General features: G+C 41.0%; 1 long non-coding RNA gene across 2 annotated transcripts in view; it reads right to left on the bottom strand.

The window, feature by feature from the left end:
• LOC125692936 (uncharacterized) overlaps window positions 1-13,097 on the bottom strand; it is a 170,487-nt gene extending 157,390 nt beyond the window's left edge. Inside the window, exon 1 of one of the 2 annotated variants that reach the window (XR_007376939.1) lies at window positions 13,027-13,097. This is a non-coding gene — a long non-coding RNA (uncharacterized LOC125692936). Of the gene's footprint in view, window positions 1-8,272; window positions 8,388-13,026 lie in introns of those variants that run through there. The other variant, XR_007376938.1, reaches the window with a different exon arrangement.
• Between the last annotated feature and the right edge of the window lie 6,170 nt (window positions 13,098-19,267).

Genomic DNA, 19,267 nt, shown 5'->3' with positions numbered 1-19,267 from the left:
AAATGAGGTCTGGGAAGAGGAAGATCCTGTCAATACCCATACTGGTCATTCATGTGCACTGCATACACTTCAGCTCCCCTGGCTTGGCCCTGCCCCATCTATTCATTTTTCTGCTCCCCTGATTTTTTTTTTTTTTTTTTCACTTTTGCTCAGATTAATGACTTGCTTCATTCCTTAACTTTATCCTCTCTTCCCGAAAAGTGTTGTCAGCAGGTCACTTAAACTGGCTTAGCATATCTACTCTATTTATTCTACAACACCCCCGAGTTTTACATTTCAGTTGAAAGATTCACTATCGCTATAATCACCAGGAAGAAGAAATAGTTGCTTTAAACTTCTAAAGAAGTAAGATCACTTGTGAAGAAGTAAGATCTCAATCCTATCAGTCCTCCAACTGAGAGGGTGACGAATGGATGTCACAAAAGGAGACAAAACACAATCATCTCGGAAAGGTAAGGGTTAATGAAAGGTAATATGTCACTTCATGGCAATAATAACACTTTTCTGATCATACAAAACAGGGACGGTCAGCAGTATGCTAGTGTTGCATTCAGGATGGAGTACTCCAGATGTGGTCTCACATCTGAGTGCCCATATCTATGGGAGTGCAGACAGGGCTAGGCTCTGGGAGTTATATGCTCATATTCTGAATCCAGAAGGCCTACCGTCTCTTTCAGTAGTTCTCTAAAAGTATCGGACTTACCGTGCGAATGAAATGCCGTTTCTGCAGTGAGAAGCAGCAAGATGAGTATTTCATGGTCTCTGCTGCCATCTATTGTCACTTATTGGTACTAACAATTCTTGTTGGGATTCTCTTCATAACGGGAAACAGCACTTATGTACTGTGCACTTATGTACTAAGCACTGTTGCAGGGACTTCAGAAGCTTGCTTCCTGTGACAAACCTAACTGCAGCTTTTCCATCTTTGAGTATGTACTGGGGATTATTGCCAAGCCCCAAGTAGGGGTATGAAAGAACAACAAAGGAATTCCATGAATTGTTATGGGCTGTGGATATATCCAGTTCTGCTTACTAATTTAAAAATAAAAATAAAATTAAAAAACAAAAATTCTATGCTTTGTGGAAAGCAGCATCTTCTCTTGAAATCTTATCTGTCTTAGGAAAAAACACCTTTGTTTCTCAGCTTTGGTGCTGTCTTGTTCTTGATATGCTTTGTGAATTAACATGACAGTTTTCTAATGACAGCTCTCTCCCACGATCATCCCAGCGAACATCTGCTGCATCAACACAGGAATCTTCCTGAATTTCATTTCTCTATGTGCAGATTTCCGGAAGAGTGCAATGGAACCAGCAACAGGTTTTGCAAGAATGGGACTTATTTATTTCTCTGATCCATACTCCAATAATATTATTGTGTAAATAAATATGAAGCTTGAATTTTGCCAAGTTTTGAACTTTGAATGGACTTTGGCCTGTTTAAAGAAAGAATGTTCCTGAGCCTTTTCAGCATCACCAATCATCCGGCTTGCCTGGGTGGCATTAGCTGAAGAGTCATTGTCTTGGGCTGAAGATAACGTGTCCTTAGTATACATGAGTAACAAAGCTTCTTAGTAACGTATGACTAAAACATAAAATGAGAAAGCATAACACTAGTGGGAATCTGGACCTTGCTTTTGTGAAGGGAATGCATCAGTGTCTGATTCAAGGGAAGCAGTTGCAATTTTGAAGGAGTTCTCCAGGTGTTTGCCAGAGGTTTTTGATGAAATATTGCTCTGTCTCTGGGGCTATAACCTTGTTTTTCCCTGTTTGTGTTAAAGGCAGATTTACAATTCGCAATCAGTTAATATTGTTTGATCCTTAATTTCAGTTTTATTTACTTTCTTGCCAGAGTAACCTGGCATGTACAAGAATTTATGTCTTCCTACTTGTTTTCTCGGGCCGTATTCAATTAATCCCAAAAAGTAAGCCATTATTGGTGTGTTTATTGGGGATTGGCTGCTTCTGTTGTTACAAAATCATCTACGGGCAGTAAGATGCACCCGCGTGGATATCATCCACGAAAGATAAACTTCTTTATCCTGCTCTCCTAGCTGTAATTTAACCAGTGGAACTGCTAGGGTAGACTTCCCAAATTCTCATCCTTCATTTATGCAAGCAGAAATTGTCCCCTCTTTCTCAGTAATTTACGCATTACTTTCATTCCGATGGGGAAGAGCTCTCTCTGGGCTCTTCCAGCCCCCCCTTCCCCATTTCTCTCTGAGTGGATCCCTGGATCCTACGGCCCTACTCCAGTGCCGTGACACTAACAGCTGCTGTTATTCCCAGTTTACCTCCTCCTCTCCAGAGGCTCCCAGTACCAACACTGGGATTCTCTCTGCAGAGGCTAGTCTCACTTCCAGTGCCCTGCCCTCTCCTCTCACCTCCCCCTTTGCAAGTAATGCTGTTTGCAGCAGAAGTCTCCGGCTGCAGCTCACTCTCTCACACCAAGTTCTGCTCGCGGGGAAACGGTGTAGGGGGTTGCACCAGCACCAGCACTGATTAACTCACTTTCTCTTTAACCCTTTTTCCTTTGTCGCACCCTCAGTTACACTTCCACATACCCTCCATTCTACTTCTGTATACCAGTAACAATTACCTTTCTTATACCACCAAAACAGTTTGTCTCATTCCTTTCAAAATCCACAAATCAAACCGCACAATTCTTCAACTTCCACAAACATCCAGCACTTGGTCTCTCCTGATTAGGTACTCAATTAGAAAACTGGTCCCACTATTCCCTTTATGTTCCTAGTTTCTTATTTAATATTCCCCCGGGCGCTCCTGCAACACCCTTCCAATGTGACAACATACACCTGAGAGGTGTTTTGTTCGTTTTTCTGTTTGTCTGGTTTGGTATTTTTTCTGGTGTGAGAGCAACCTCTCCACCACCGAATAACTAACTAACTAACTAACACTTGAGGAGCATACACATACATTATGGAATTTCGAGCGACCATTCTTTGTAGTGTGGTTCTCTGTGGCTCCACTTCTGTGTTTTGTGATGACAAGGGTAGAAGGGAAAAGCCTCTCTTAAAGAGGCAGCTGGAGATTCGAGGAGCGACAGATGCTGTGCTCTCAGGGAGCACTTTGGAAAAAGTCGGGAGAGATCCTTTCTGACTGCGCAGTAAATAACCCCCTGCGGAGGAAAGGCAGCAGGCTGAATTCGGACGTTCTGGGCTTCAGAACGGCACAACTTCGCTCTCACGGCTCGGAAGTGGCACTCGCTCCGGAAGCGGCACTTGCTCCGCAGCGCAACTGGTCCGGAGCGCCTGCTGTTGCTGACCGAGTAGCGGTACTCTCCAGCTGCCTCTTTAAGAGAGGCTTTTCCCTTCTACCCTTGTCATCACAAAACACAGAAGTGGAGCCACAGAGAACCTAACTACAAAGAATTGTGGCTCGAAATGAAGGCACGGACACAACATTCAGAGCCAGGCGTAGTTCATTCTGCATAGATGTACGCACGGCGAAGTCCAAACCGCTCCTTTCGGATGTGCGGAGAAGAGCCCGCAGATCGGAGAAAAGCCCCCGGCTGCAGTCGCGCTTTCTCGGGTACGGTTTAACAAGACACCGCGGCTGGAGGCTGAAAGCCGCAGTCGGCGATAAGCGCGATTCTCGGGCAGCAACGGCAATCGCTCCGGAGCAGTTCACCGCGAGTGCCACTTCCGAGCCGTGAGAGCGAAGTTGTGCCGTTCTGAAGCCCAGAACGTCCGAATTCAGCCTGCTGCCTTTCCTCCGCAGGGGGTTATTTACTGCGCAGTCCAGAAAGGATCTCTCCCGACTTCTTCCAAAGTGCTCCCTGAGAGCACAGCATCTGTCGCTCCTCGAATCTCCAGCTGCCTCTTTAAGAGAGGCTTTTCCCTTCTACCCTTGTCATCACAAAACACAGAAGTGGAGCCACAGAGAACCACACTACAAAGAATGGTCGCTCGAAATTCCATAATGTATGTGTATGCTCCTCAAGTGTTAGTTAGTTAGTTATTCGGTGGTGGAGAGGTTGCTCTCACACCAGAAATAATACCAAACCAAACAGACAAACAGAAAAACGAACAAAACACCTCTCAGGTGTATGTTGTCACATTGGAAGGGTGTTGCAGGAGCGCCCGGGGGAATATTAAATAAGAAACTAGGAACATAAAGGACCAGTTTTCTAATTGAGTACCTAATCAGGAGAGACCAAGTGCTGGATGTTTGTGGAAGTTGAAGAATTGTGCGGTTTGATTTGTGGATTTTGAAAGGAATGAGACAAACTGTTTTGGTGGTATAAGAAAGGTAATTGTTACTGGTATACAGAAGTAGAATGGAGGGTATGTGGAAGTGTAACTGAGGGTGCGACAAAGGAAAAAGGGTTAAAGAGAAAGTGAGTTAATCAGTGCTGGTGCTGGTGCAACCCCCCACACCGTTTCCCCGCGAGCAGAACTTGGTGTGAGAGAGTGAGCTGCAGCCGGAGACTTCTGCTGCAAACAGCATTACTTGCAAAGGGGGAGGTGAGAGGAGAGGGCAGGGCACTGGAAGTGAGACTAGCCTCTGCAGAGAGAATCCCAGTGTTGGTACTGGGAGCCTCTGGAGAGGAGGAGGTAAACTGGGAATAACAGCAGCTGTTAGTGTCACGGCACTGGAGTAGGGCCGTAGGATCCAGGGATCCACTCAGAGAGAAATGGGGAAGGGGGGGCTGGAAGAGCCCAGAGAGAGCTCTTCCCCATCGGAATGAAAGTAATGCGTAAATTACTGAGAAAGAGGGGACAATTTCTGCTTGCATAAATGAAGGATGAGAATTTGGGAAGTCTACCCTAGCAGTTCCACTGGTTAAATTACAGCTAGGAGAGCAGGATAAAGAAGTTTATCTTTCGTGGATGATATCCACGCGGGTGCATCTTACTGCCCGTAGATGATTTTGTAACAACAGAAGCAGCCAATCCCCAATAAACACACCAATAATGGCTTACTTTTTGGGATTAATTGAATACGGCCCGAGAAAACAAGTAGGAAGACATAAATTCTTGTACATGCCAGGTTACTCTGGCAAGAAAGTAAATAAAACTGAAATTAAGGATCAAACAATATTAACTGATTGCGAATTGTAAATCTGCCTTTAACACAAACAGGGAAAAACAAGGTTATAGCCCCAGAGACAGAGCAATATTTCATCAAAAACCTCTGGCAAACACCTGGAGAACTCCTTCAAAATTGCAACTGCTTCCCTTGAATCAGACACTGATGCATTCCCTTCAACAAAAGCAAGGTCCAGATTCCCACTAGTGTTATGCTTTCTCATTTTATGTTTTAGTCATACGTTACTAAGAAGCTTTGTTACTCATGTATACTAAGGACACGTTATCTTCAGCCCAAGACAATGACTCTTCAGCTAATGCCACCCAGGCAAGCCGGATGATTGGTGATGCTGAAAAGGCTCAGGAACATTCTTTCTTTAAACAGGCCAAAGTCCATTCAAAGTTCAAAACTTGGCAAAATTCAAGCTTCATATTTATTTACACAATAATATTATTGGAGTATGGATCAGAGAAATAAATAAGTCCCATTCTTGCAAAACCTGTTGCTGGTTCCATTGCACTCTTCTGGAAATCTGCACATAGAGAAATGAAATTCAGGAAGATTCCTGTGTTGATGCAGCAGATGTTCGCTGGGATGATCGTGGGAGAGAGCTGTCATTAGAAAACTGTCATGTTAATTCACAAAGCATATCAAGAACAAGACAGCACCAAAGCTGAGAAACAAAGGTGTTTTTTCCTAAGACATAAGATTTCAAGAGAAGATGCTGCTTTCCACAAAGCATAGAATTTTTGTTTTTTAATTTTATTTTTATTTTTAAATTAGTAAGCAGAACTGGATATATCCACAGCCCATAACAATTCATGGAATTCCTTTGTTGTTCTTTCATACCCCTACTTGGGGCTTGGCAATAATCCCCAGTACATACTCAAAGATGGAAAAGCTGCAGTTAGGTTTGTCACAGGAAGCAAGCTTCTGAAGTCCCTGCAACAGTATAGTACATAAGTGCTGTTTCCCGTTATGAAGAGAATCCCAACAAGAATTGTTAGTACCAATAAGTGACAATAGATGGCAGCCGAGACCATGAAATACTCATCTTGCTGTATCTCACTGCAGAAAAGGCATTTCATTCGCACGGTAAGTCCGATACTTTTAGAGAACTACTGAAAGAGACGGTAGGCCAGCTGGATTCAGAATATGAGAATATAACTCCCAGAGCCTAGCCCTGTCTGCACTCCCATAGATATGGGCACTCAGATGTGAGACCACATCTGGAATACTCCATCCTGAATGCAACACTAGCATACTGCTGACCGTCCCTGTTTTGTATGATCAGAAAAGTGTTATTATTGCCATGAAGTGACATATTACCTTTCATTAACCCTTACATTTCCGAGATGATTGTGTTTTGTCTCCTTTTGTGACATCCATTCGTCACCCTCTCAGTTGGAGGACTGATAGCATTGAGATCTTATTTCTTCACAAGCGATCTTACTTCTTTAGAAGTTTAAAGCAACTATTTCTTCTTCCAGGTTGTTATAGAGATAGTGAATTTTTCAACTGCAATGTAAAACTCGGGGGTGTTATAGAATAAATAGAGTAGATATGCTAAGCCAGTTTAAGTGACAACACTTTTCGGGAAGAGAGGATAAAGTTAAGGAATGAAGCAAGTCATTAATCTGAGCAAAAGTGAAAAAAAAAAAAAAAAATCAGGGGAGCAGAAAAATGGATAGATGGGGCAGGCACAAATCAATAGCAGGACTGTCATTGAAATCAACAGGAGGCAAGTTTTGTTCCCCAAAGAAGGACAATTTTTGCAATGACCCTCATTGTCCACTTTGCATCATATCTCTTTGAAATTCTAGGCCCCTTTCTTCTATCTTGAATGCAGGATTGCATATCTGTAATTCTGTGAAACAAGAACATTCTGCCTCTAAAACAATTTTGCTCACACTTCCGCCTGCTCACCCTGCCACATCATCTGCCTCCTGGAGCAGCCCAGCCTGGCCAAGGGATGGATGAGACTGATCAATTTCCTCAAATTATGAGCCACACTGATATTACTGATAAATACAAACGTTCAGATAATAGATGCAAAATATATTATATTGCATAAACATCATCTTTAAATGATATAAAAAATTAGTCTCACCATCTTATTTGTCTGATAAATTGACAAATAATTTAGAAGGACATGGAAGAAGATGAATGGGCGAAACACATCCATCTGTTCCAATAACAAGTAAAGTGCTGTAAGTTTCCCTTGAATTTGTCGAATAACCTGCACAGATCTTCAAAAAACATTGTGAATTCTAACCAAAATGTATCTGTTACAGAGGGATTAAACCATTATAAGTATATATAGTATAAAGTACATACAGTACTAAACATTTTGAAAAAGGCAATGAAAAATGAAAATTTGTATAGAATTAAAATTGAGATTTTGAAGTAGTGAGTGAATGGTAATCAAAGAAATAAAGTGAAAATTTAGATTTTGTTGAATCCCAGGGAGTATACTCATGCAGGCAGTCCAGTTCGCTAATGTAGCTATCATTTCATATGGTCCTAAACTAAACCCATATGGTCCTAAACCCTAAACCCAACCCTAACCCTACCGTAAACCTAACCCTACCCTAATCCTAACCCTAATCCTAACCCTAACCCTAACCCATACCCTAACACTTACCCTAACCCTAACACTAACCCTAACCCTAAACCTAACCGTAACCCTAACCCTAACCCTAAACGAAACCCTAACCCTTACCTTAACCCTAACCCTAACCCTAACCCTAACTCTAACCCTAACCCTAACATTACCCTAACCCTAACCCTAACCCTACCCTAACCCTAACCCTAACCCTAACCCTACCCTTAACCCAATCCTAAAACTAACCCTAACCCTAAACCTAACCCCAACCCTAAACCTACCTTAACCCTAAACCCAAGCCTAACCCTACCCTAAAGCTAACCCTAACCCTACCCTAACCCTACCCTAAACCCAAACCTAACCCTAACAATAACCCTAATCCTAAACCTAACCCTAACCCTAACCCTAACCCTAACCCTAACCCTAACCCTAAACCTACTCCTAACCCAAATCCTAAACCTAACCCTAACCCTAACCTTAACGACAACCCTAATCCTACCTTAACCCTAAACCCAACCCTAACCCTACCCTAAACCTAACCCTAACCCTAACCCTAACCCTAACCCTAACCGTAACCCTACTCCTAACCCAAATCCTAACCCTAACCCTAACTTTAACCTAACCCTAACCCTAACCCTAACCCTAACCCTAACCCTAACCCTACCCTAACCCTGACCCTAACCCTAACCGTAACCCTACCCTAACCCTACCCATACCCCTACCCCTAACCGTAACCCTAACCCTACCCTAACCCCAACCCTAACCCTAACCCTAACCCTAACCCTAACCCTAACCCTAACCCTAAACCTAACCCCAACCCAAAACCCAACCCTAACCCTAACCCTTACCCTAACCCTAATCCTAACTGTAACCCTAACCCTAACACTTACACTAACCCTAATCATAAATGTAACCCTAACCCTAATCCTAACCCTACCCTAACCCTAACCCTAACCCTAACCCTAACCCTAACCCTAACCCTAACCCTACCCTAAACCTAACCCTAACCCTAAACCTAACCGCACCCTAACCCTAACCCTAACCCTAACCCTAACCCTAACCCTAACCCTAACCCTAACCCTAACCCTACCCTAACCCTAACCCTTACCCTAACCCTAACCCTAACCCTAACCCTACCCTAACCCTAACCCTAACCCTAACCCTACCCTAACCCTAACCCTAACCCTAACCCTAACCCTAACCCTAATTATTCGTCAATTTATCAGAATAACAGTACTATACATTTTGAAAAATTCAATGAAAAATGAAAATTTGTATAGAATTGAAATTGAGATTTTGAAGTTGTGAGTGAATGGTAATCAAAGAAATAAAGTGAAAATTTAGATTTTGTTGAATCCCAGGGAGTATACTCATGCAGGCAGTCCAGTTCGCTAATGTAGCTGTCTTTTCATATGGTCCTAAACTTCTACATTAGATTCAGTTGTTGCTTGCCTGCTTGTAGTCAGAACTCCAGAGAGATTTCCCTTTGGAATGTTAAAAATTGAGTTCTCCTGAATCAGCTTCCACAAAACAAATGTTCCTCATACAAACTTCCTCACACAAGGCTACTTTGTAAGAAGAAAAAAGATTAAATACAAGGCAAAATATCTCCTGGCTCACTTAAATACTGTCCTTGCCCTGTAAGTTTTAGCAAGTCACTTAAATTAGTGGTTGTAACACAATGAAAAGCACGACAGTGATAGCAGAGTAGCAAGACCCCAGGCTGCAGTGAGTGAAAACTTGCTAAACAGAGCAGTCATGGAGACAGAAAGAAGGAACAAAAAACCTGCTTATCCTTGGAAGGCCTCAGCTATGCAGGGATCTCCAGATGAGGTACCCTCACCTCCACTGCCAACACTTAAATGAGGTCTGGGAAGAGGAAGATCCTGTCAATACCCATACTGGTCATTCATGTGCACTGCATACACTTCAGCTCCCCTGGCTTGGCCCTGCCTTACTACTAGGTGCTCAATCACTGTTTCAAGCCCAAGAGATGGGGCTGTCTACAGGTATTGCTGACAATTAAAAAAAAAAAATAAAAAATTACAATTCTTATTTATTCTTGGAAATATATTTCTTTGCTTGCTATGAATCAGTTAATACTGAGGCACGATATTTTGCTGTGCTAGTGCACTTTTTTGAATGTATCAAAGTACATAAGACATATTGATATTGTAACAAGTAAACACAGAAACAAAGACTGTGTCTAAAAAACCATTCCAAAGTTTTAGGAAGGAAGGATTATTATAGAATTCTGAGACTGCCTGATACAAGAAGAAAGTGGTTTAGGCAGATTCACATCATTTGACTTAACACACTCATTCTATATAAAAGAATTTAATCTCCAAGACTGGCAAGCCGAATTTTTAACAGAAACACTACTACGCAAATCAAAGAGCACTTCTGTTGTCATGCTATGTACTAACTGCCAGACACTTGTTTGCTTTACAAAATATGCATTAATTTATCAAATTACCCCGCAAAATAAACAAAACTGAAGAAAACCTATGCATTTAAAGTGGTTAGGATTTGACAAAGAAAAAATAGGAAAGGTTCAAAAGTAGCAAATCCAATTTTTGGTTCTTCAGAAACAAGCTCATTTCAGGTAAAAGCTATTAGCTACTGCTATGTAAAGAAAATACAATTGATAATGTTCAGTGTTACAAATAAGAACTAATTTTGAAAAGTTAACTAGTGGATTTCATGATGGCATGACTACATGAGCGGATGAGGAAAATGCTTGATGTCATCTACCTTAAGGTCAGCAGAGACTTGGACATAGTCCCCATCATATCCTTCTTTTCAAATTCAAAATGTGTGGATTTGAAAGGTGGACTGATGAACAAAGTTTAGTCTAGTCATACCTTGAGAGTGGTGGTCATTGGCTCAATGTCTGGCTAGAGAAGTAACAAGTGGTGCTCCTCAGGGGTCGCTCTTTAATATCTTCAGCAGTGACATTGACAGTGGGATCAAGTACATTCTCATCAAGTTTGTGGATGACAGCAAGCTATGTGATAAGGTGAAGATGACTGAGGGATGGGATGCCACTGAGAGAGACTTAGCCAGCCTTTGTCAGTGGGACAAGGAGAAGCTCATGAGGTTCAAAAAATCCAAGTGCAGGGTACTGCACATGGGTAATGGCAACCAACCCCTTGTATCAGCACAAGTTGAAGGATGTCAGGACAGAGAACAGCCCTGCCACAATGGGCATAGGGATACTAGGAAATAGCAAGTGGACATGAAGTAGCAGTGTGTACCCTCACAGCCCAGAAAGCCACTCCTGTCCTGGACTGCACCAAAAGAATCGTGGTCAGCAGGTCAAGGTAGATGATCCTGCCCCTCTGCTCTGCCTTGGTGAGACCACATCTGGAGTACTCCATCCTGAATGCAACCCTAGCATACTGCTGACCGTCCCTGTTTTGTATCGTCAGAAAAGTGTTACTATTGCCATGAAGTGACATATTACCTTTCATTAACCCTTACCTTTCCGAGATGATTGTGTTTTTTCTCCTTTTGTGACATCCATTCGTCACCCTCTCAGTTGGAGGACTGATAGGATTGAGATCTTACTTCTTCACAAGTGATCTTACTTCTTTAGAAGTTTAAAGCAACTATTTCTTCTTCCTGGTGATTATAGCGATAGTGAATCTTTCAACTGAAATGTAAAACTCGGGGGTGTTGTAGAATAAATAGAGTAGATATGCTAAGCCAGTTTAAGTGACAACACTTTTCGGGAAGAGAGGATAAAGATAAGGAAAGAAGCAAGTCATTAATCTGAGCAAAAGTGAAAAAAAAAAAAAAAAATCAGGGGAGCAGAAAAATGAATAGATAGGGCACGCACAAATCAATAGCAGGACTGTCATTGAACTCAACAGGAGGCAAGTTTTGTTCCCTAAAGAAGGACAATTTTTGCAATGACCCTCATTGTCCACTTTGCATCATATCTCTTTGAAATTCTAGGCCCCTTTCTTCCATCTTGAATGCAGGATTGCATATATGCAATACTGTGAAACAAGAACATTCTGCCTCTAAAACAATTTTGCTCACACTTCCGCCTGCTCACCCTGCCACATCATCTGCCTCCTGGAGCAGCCCAGCCTGGCCAAGGGATGGATGAGACTGATCAATTTCCTCAAATTATGAGCCACACTGATATTACTGATAAATACAAACGTTCAGATAATAGATGCAAAATATATTATATTGCATAAACATCATCTTTAAATGATATAAAAAATTAGTCTCACCATCTTATTTGTCTGATAAATTGACAAATAATTTAGAAGGACATGGAAGAAGATGAATGGGCGAAACACATCCATCTGTTCCAATAACAAGTAAAGTGCTGTAAGTTTCCCTTGAATTTGTCGAATAACCTGCACAGATCTTCAAAAAACATTGTGAATTCTAACCAAAATGTATCTGTTACAGAGGGATTAAACCATTATAAGTATATATAGTATAAAGTACATACAGTACTAAACATTTTGAAAAAGGCAATGAAAAATGAAAATTTGTATAGAATTAAAATTGAGATTTTGAAGTAGTGAGTGAATGGTAATCAAAGAAATAAAGTGAAAATTTAGATTTTGTTGAATCCCAGGGAGTATACTCATGCAGGCAGTCCAGTTCGCTAATGTAGCTATCATTTCATATGGTCCTAAACTAAACCCATATGGTCCTAAACCCTAAACCCAACCCTAACCCTACCGTAAACCTAACCCTACCCTAATCCTAACCCTAATCCTAACCCTAACCCTAACCCATACCCTAACACTTACCCTAACCCTAACACTAACCCTAACCCTAAACCTAACCGTAACCCTAACCCTAACCCTAAACGAAACCCTAACCCTTACCTTAACCCTAACCCTAACCCTAACTCTAACCCTAACCCTAACATTACCCTAACCCTAACCCTAACCCTACCCTAACCCTAACCCTAACCCTAACCCTACCCTTAACCCAATCCTAAAACTAACCCTAACCCTAAACCTAACCCCAACCCTAAACCTACCTTAACCCTAAACCCAAGCCTAACCCTACCCTAAAGCTAACCCTAACCCTACCCTAACCCTACCCTAAACCCAAACCTAACCCTAACAATAACCCTAATCCTAAACCTAACCCTAACCCTAACCCTAACCCTAACCCTAACCCTAACCCTAACCCTAACCCTAAACCTACTCCTAACCCAAATCCTAAACCTAACCCTAACCCTAACCTTAACGACAACCCTAATCCTACCTTAACCCTAAACCCAACCCTAACCCTACCCTAAACCTAACCCTAACCCTAACCCTAACCCTAACCCTAACCCTAACCGTAACCCTACTCCTAACCCAAATCCTAACCCTAACCCTAACTTTAACCTAACCCTAACCCTAACCCTAACCCTAACCCTAACCCTAACCCTACCCTAACCCTGACCCTAACCCTAACCGTAACCCTACCCTAACCCTACCCATACCCCTACCCCTAACCGTAACCCTAACCCTACCCTAACCCCAACCCTAACCCTAACCCTAACCCTAACCCTAACCCTAACCCTAACCCTAACCCTAAACCTAACCCCAACCCAAAACCCAACCCTAACCCTAACCCTTACCCTAACCCTAATCCTAACTGTAACCCTAACCCTAACACTTACACTAACCCTAATCATAAATGTAACCCTAACCCTAATCCTAACCCTACCCTAACCCTAACCCTAACCCTAACCCTAACCCTAACCCTAACCCTACCCTAACCCTAACCCTAACCCTAAACCTAACCGCACCCTAACCCTAACCCTAACCCTAACCCTAACCCTAACCCTAACCCTAACCCTAACCCTAACCCTAACCCTAACCCTACCCTAACCCTAACCCTAACCCTAACCCTAACCCTAAACCTAACCGCACCCTAACCCTAACCCTAACCCTAACCCTAACCCTAACCCTAACCCTAACCCTACCCTAACCCTAACCCTTACCCTAACCCTAACCCTAACCCTAACCCTACCCTAACCCTAACCCTAACCCTAACCCTACCCTAACCCTAACCCTAACCCTAACCCTAACCCTAACCCTAACCCTAATTATTCGTCAATTTATCAGAATAACAGTACTATACATTTTGAAAAATTCAATGAAAAATGAAAATTTGTATAGAATTGAAATTGAGATTTTGAAGTTGTGAGTGAATGGTAATCAAAGAAATAAAGTGAAAATTTAGATTTTGTTGAATCCCAGGGAGTATACTCATGCAGGCAGTCCAGTTCGCTAATGTAGCTGTCTTTTCATATGGTCCTAAACTTCTACATTAGATTCAGTTGTTGCTTGCCTGCTTGTAGTCAGAACTCCAGAGAGATTTCCCTTTGGAATGTTAAAAATTGAGTTCTCCTGAATCAGCTTCCACAAAACAAATGTTCCTCATACAAACTTCCTCACACAAGGCTACTTTGTAAGAAGAAAAAAGATTAAATACAAGGCAAAATATCTCCTGGCTCACTTAAATACTGTCCTTGCCCTGTAAGTTTTAGCAAGTCACTTAAATTAGTGGTTGTAACACAATGAAAAGCACGACAGTGATAGCAGAGTAGCAAGACCCCAGGCTGCAGTGAGTGAAAACTTGCTAAACAGAGCAGTCATGGAGACAGAAAGAAGGAACAAAAAACCTGCTTATCCTTGGAAGGCCTCAGCTATGCAGGGATCTCCAGATGAGATACCCTCACCTCCACTGCCAACACTTAAATGAGGTCTGGGAAGAGGAAGATCCTGTCAATACCCATACTGGTCATTCATGTGCACTGCATACACTTCAGCTCCCCTGGCTTGGCCCTGCCTTACTACTAGGTGCTCAATCACTGTTTCAAGCCCAAGAGATGGGGCTGTCTACAGGTATTGCTGACAATTAAAAAAAAAAATAAAAAATTACAATTCTTATTTATTCTTGGAAATATATTTCTTTGCTTGCTATGAATCAGTTAATACTGAGGCACGATATTTTGCTGTGCTAGTGCACTTTTTTGAATGTATCAAAGTACATAAGACATATTGATATTGTAACAAGTAAACACAGAAACAAAGACTGTGTCTAAAAAACCATTCCAAAGTTTTAGGAAGGAAGGATTATTATAGAATTCTGAGACTGCCTGATACAAGAAGAAAGTGGTTTAGGCAGATTCACATCATTTGACTTAACACACTCATTCTATATAAAAGAATTTAATCTCCAAGACTGGCAAGCCGAATTTTTAACAGAAACACTACTACGCAAATCAAAGAGCACTTCTGTTGTCATGCTATGTACTAACTGCCAGACACTTGTTTGCTTTACAAAATATGCATTAATTTATCAAATTACCCCGCAAAATAAACAAAACTGAAGAAAACCTATGCATTTAAAGTGGTTAGGATTTGTCAAAGAAAAAATAGGAAAGGTTCAAAAGTAGCAAATCCAATTTTTGGTTCTTTCTGGTGAAAGAGAAAGCCCAGGCTTTCTGGGCTGTGAGGGTACACACTGCTACTTCATGTCCACTTGCTATTTCCTAGTATCCCTATGCCCATTGTGGCAGGGCTGTTCTCTGTCCTGACATCCTTCAACTTGTGCTGATACAAGGGGTTGGTTGCCATTACCCATGTGCAGTACCCTGCACTTGGATTTTTTGAACCTCATGAGCTTCTCCTTGTCCCACTGACAAAGGCTGGCTAAGTCTCTCTCAGTGGCATCCCATCCCTCAGTCATCTTCACCTTATCACATAGCTTGCTGTCATCCACAAACTTGATGAGAATGTACTTGATCCCACTGTCAATGTCACTGCTGAAGATATTAAAGAGCATTGGTCCCAGTACTGACCCCTGAGGAGCACCACTTGTTACTTCTCTAGCCAGACATTGAGCCAATGACCACCACTCTCAAGGTACGACTAGACTAAACTTTGTTCATCAGTCCACCTTTCAAATCCACACATTTTGAATTTGAAAAGAAGGATATGATGGGGACTATGTCCAAGTCTCTGCTGACCTTAAGGTAGATGACATCAAGCATTTTCCTCATCCGCTCATGTAGTCATGCCATCATGAAATCCACTAGTTATCTTTTCAAAATTAGTTCTTATTTGTAACACTGAACATTATCAATTGTATTTTCTTTACATAGCAGTAGCTAATAGCTTTTACCTGAAATGAGCTTGTTTCTGAAGAACCAAAAATTGGATTTGCTACTTTTGAACCTTTCCTATTTTTTCTTTGTCAAATCCTAACCACTTTAAATGCATAGGTTTTCTTCAGTTTTGTTTACTTTGCGGGGTAATTTGATAAATTAATGCATATTTTGTAAAGCAAACAAGTGTCTGGCAGTTAGTACATAGCATGACAACAGAAGTGCTCTTTGATTTGCGTAGTAGTGTTCCTGTTAAAAATTCGGCTTGCCAGTCTTGGAGATTAAATTCTTTTATATAGAATGAGTGTGTTAAGTCAAATGATGTGAATCTGCCTAAACCACTTTCTTCTTGTATCAGGCAGTCTCAGAATTCTATAATAATCCTTCCTTCCTAAAACTTTGGAATGGTTTTTTAGACACAGTCTTTGTTTCTGTGTTTACTTGTTACAATATCAATATGTCTTATGTACTTTGATACATTCAAAAAAGTGCACTAGCACAGCAAAATATCGTGCCTCAGTATTAACTGATTCATAGCAAGCAAAGAAATATATTTCCAAGAATAAATAAGAATTGTAATTTTTTTTTTTTTTTTATTTGTCAGCAATACCTGTAGACAGTATCTTCTAGAACTAACAATGCAAAGGCAGATATACATATGCAATAATAACACCAAAAACAAGATCACTACTGCATTGTAATTAATAAGTCCTTCTCTTCTATGAGGCAGTTCTTTTGTTTATTACATAATCCTAGAATGCAATGACATAGCAAGTATCAACTAGTAACAGTGTTACACTATCTCCAGCTGTAAAATTAGACTCCTTATCTGGTTTGGACTAACGGGCTTACGGCAGGTCAGAAAAAGACTCGTGTAAATACTAAGGACAGAGAACTTTCTAAAAAGTAAGCAGCTAATCAGCAGTCTTTAACCTGTAGGGAAAAAAAATTACTGTGCTTGGACTAATTCTAGAAGTATGTATAAGGCCCCATTCATTCATTCATTCATTCATTCATTCATTCATTCATTCATTCATTCATTCATTCATTCATTCATTCATTCAGCCTGGCCCCATCCACCCCTTGGCCAGGCTGGGCTGCTCCAGGAGGCAGATGATGTGGCAGGGTGAGCAGGTGGAAGTGTGAGCAAAATTGTTTTAGAGGCAGAATGTTCTTGTTTCACAGTATTGCATATATGCAATCCTGCATTCAAGATGGAAGAAAGGGGCCTAGAATTTCAAAGAGATATGATGCAAAGTGGACAATGAGGGTCATTGCAAAAATTGTCCTTCTTTAGGGAACAAAACTTGCCTCCTTTTGAGTTTAATGACTGTCCTGCTATTGATTTGTGCCTGCCCTATCTATTCATTTTTCTGCTCCCCTGATTTTTTTTTTTTTTTTTCACTTTTGCTCAGATTAATGACTTGCTTCATTCCTTATCTTTATCCTCTCTTCCCGAAAAGTGTTGTCACTTAAACTGGCTTAGCATATCTACTCTATTTATTCTACAACACCCCCGAGTTTTACATTTCAGTTGAAAGATTCACTATCGCTATAATCACCAGGAAGAAGAAATAGTTGCTTTAAACTTCTAAAGAAGTAAGATCACTTGTGAAGAAGTAAGATCTCAATCCTATCAGTCCTCCAACTGAGAGGGTGACGAATGGATGTCACAAAAGGAGAAAAAACACAATCATCTCGGAAAGGTAAGGGTTAATGAAAGGTAATATGTCACTTCATGGCAATAGTAACACTTTTCTGACGATACAAAACAGGGACGGTCAGCAGTATGCTAGGGTTGCATTCAGGATGGAGTACTCCAGATGTGGTCTCACCAAGGCAGAGCAGAGGGGCAGGATCATCTACCTTGACCTGCTGACCACGATTCTTTTGGTGCAGTCCAGGACAGGAGTGGCTTTCTGGGCTGTGAGGGTACACACTGCTACTTCATGTCCACTTGCTATTTCCTAGTATCCCTATGCCCATTGTGGCAGGGCTGTTCTCTGTCCTGACATCCTTCAACTTGTGCTGATACAAGGGGTTGGTTGCCATTACCCATGTGCAGTACCCTGCACTTGGATTTTTTGAACCTCATGAGCTTCTCCTTGTCCCACTGACAAAGGCTGGCTAAGTCTCTCTCAGTGGCATCCCATCCCTCAGTCATCTTCACCTTATCACATAGCTTGCTGTCATCCACAAACTTGATGAGAATGTACTTGATCCCACTGTCAATGTCACTGCTGAAGATATTAAAGAGCGACCCCTGAGGAGCACCACTTGTTACTTCTCTAGCCAGACATTGAGCCAATGACCACCACTCTCAAGGTATGACTAGACTAAACTTTGTTCATCAGTCCACCTTTCAAATCCACACATTTTGAATTTGAAAAGAAGGATATGATGGGGACTATGTCCAAGTCTCTGCTGACCTTAAGGTAGATGACATCAAGCATTTTCCTCATCCGCTCATGTAGTCATGCCATCATGAAATCCACTAGTTATCTTTTCAAAATTCGTTCTTATTTGTAACACTGAACATTATCAATTGTATTTTCTTTACATAGCAGTAGCTAATAGCTTTTACCTGAAATGAGCTTGTTTCTGAAGAACCAAAAATTGGATTTGCTACTTTTGAACCTTTCCTATTTTTTCTTTGTCAAATCCTAACCACTTTAAATGCATAGGTTTTCTTCAGTTTTGTTTACTTTGCGGGGTAATTTGATAAATTAATGCATATTTTGTAAAGCAAACAAGTGTCTGGCAGTTAGTACATAGCATGACAACAGAAGTGCTCTTTGATTTGCGTAGTAGTGTTCCTGTTAAAAATTCGGCTTGCCAGTCTTGGAGATTAAATTCTTTTATATAGAATGAGTGTGTTAAGTCAAATGATGTGAATCTGCCTAAACCACTTTCTTCTTGTATCAGGCAGTCTCAGAATTCTATAATAATCCTTCCTTCCTAAAACTTTGGAATGGTTTTTTAGACACAGTCTTTGTTTCTGTGTTTACTTGTTACAATATCAATATGTCTTATGTACTTTGATACATTCAATAAAGTGCACTAGCACAGCAAAATATCGTGCCTCAGTATTAACTGATTCATAGCAAGCAAAGAAATATATTTCCAAGAATAAATAAGAATTGTAATTTTTTTTTTTTTTTTTTATTTGTCAGCAATACCTGTAGACAGTATCTTCTAGAACTAACAATGCAAAGGCAGATATACATATGCAATAATAACACCAAAAACAAGATCACTACTGCATTGTAATTAATAAGTCCTTCTCTTCTATGAGGCAGTTCTTTTGTTTATTACATAATCCTAGAATGCAATGACATAGCAAGTATCAACTAGTAACAGTGTTACACTATCTCCAGCTGTAAAATTAGACTCCTTATCTGGTTTGGACTAACGGGCTTACGGCAGGTCAGAAAAAGACTCGTGTAAATACTAAGGACAGAGAACTT

The sequence above is a fragment of the Lagopus muta genome, chromosome 5 (genome assembly GCF_023343835.1).
Source record: "Lagopus muta isolate bLagMut1 chromosome 5, bLagMut1 primary, whole genome shotgun sequence".
In the NCBI taxonomy this organism is placed as follows: Eukaryota; Metazoa; Chordata; class Aves; order Galliformes; family Phasianidae; genus Lagopus; species Lagopus muta.
This window is presented reverse-complemented; position numbering and strand designations above follow the sequence as displayed.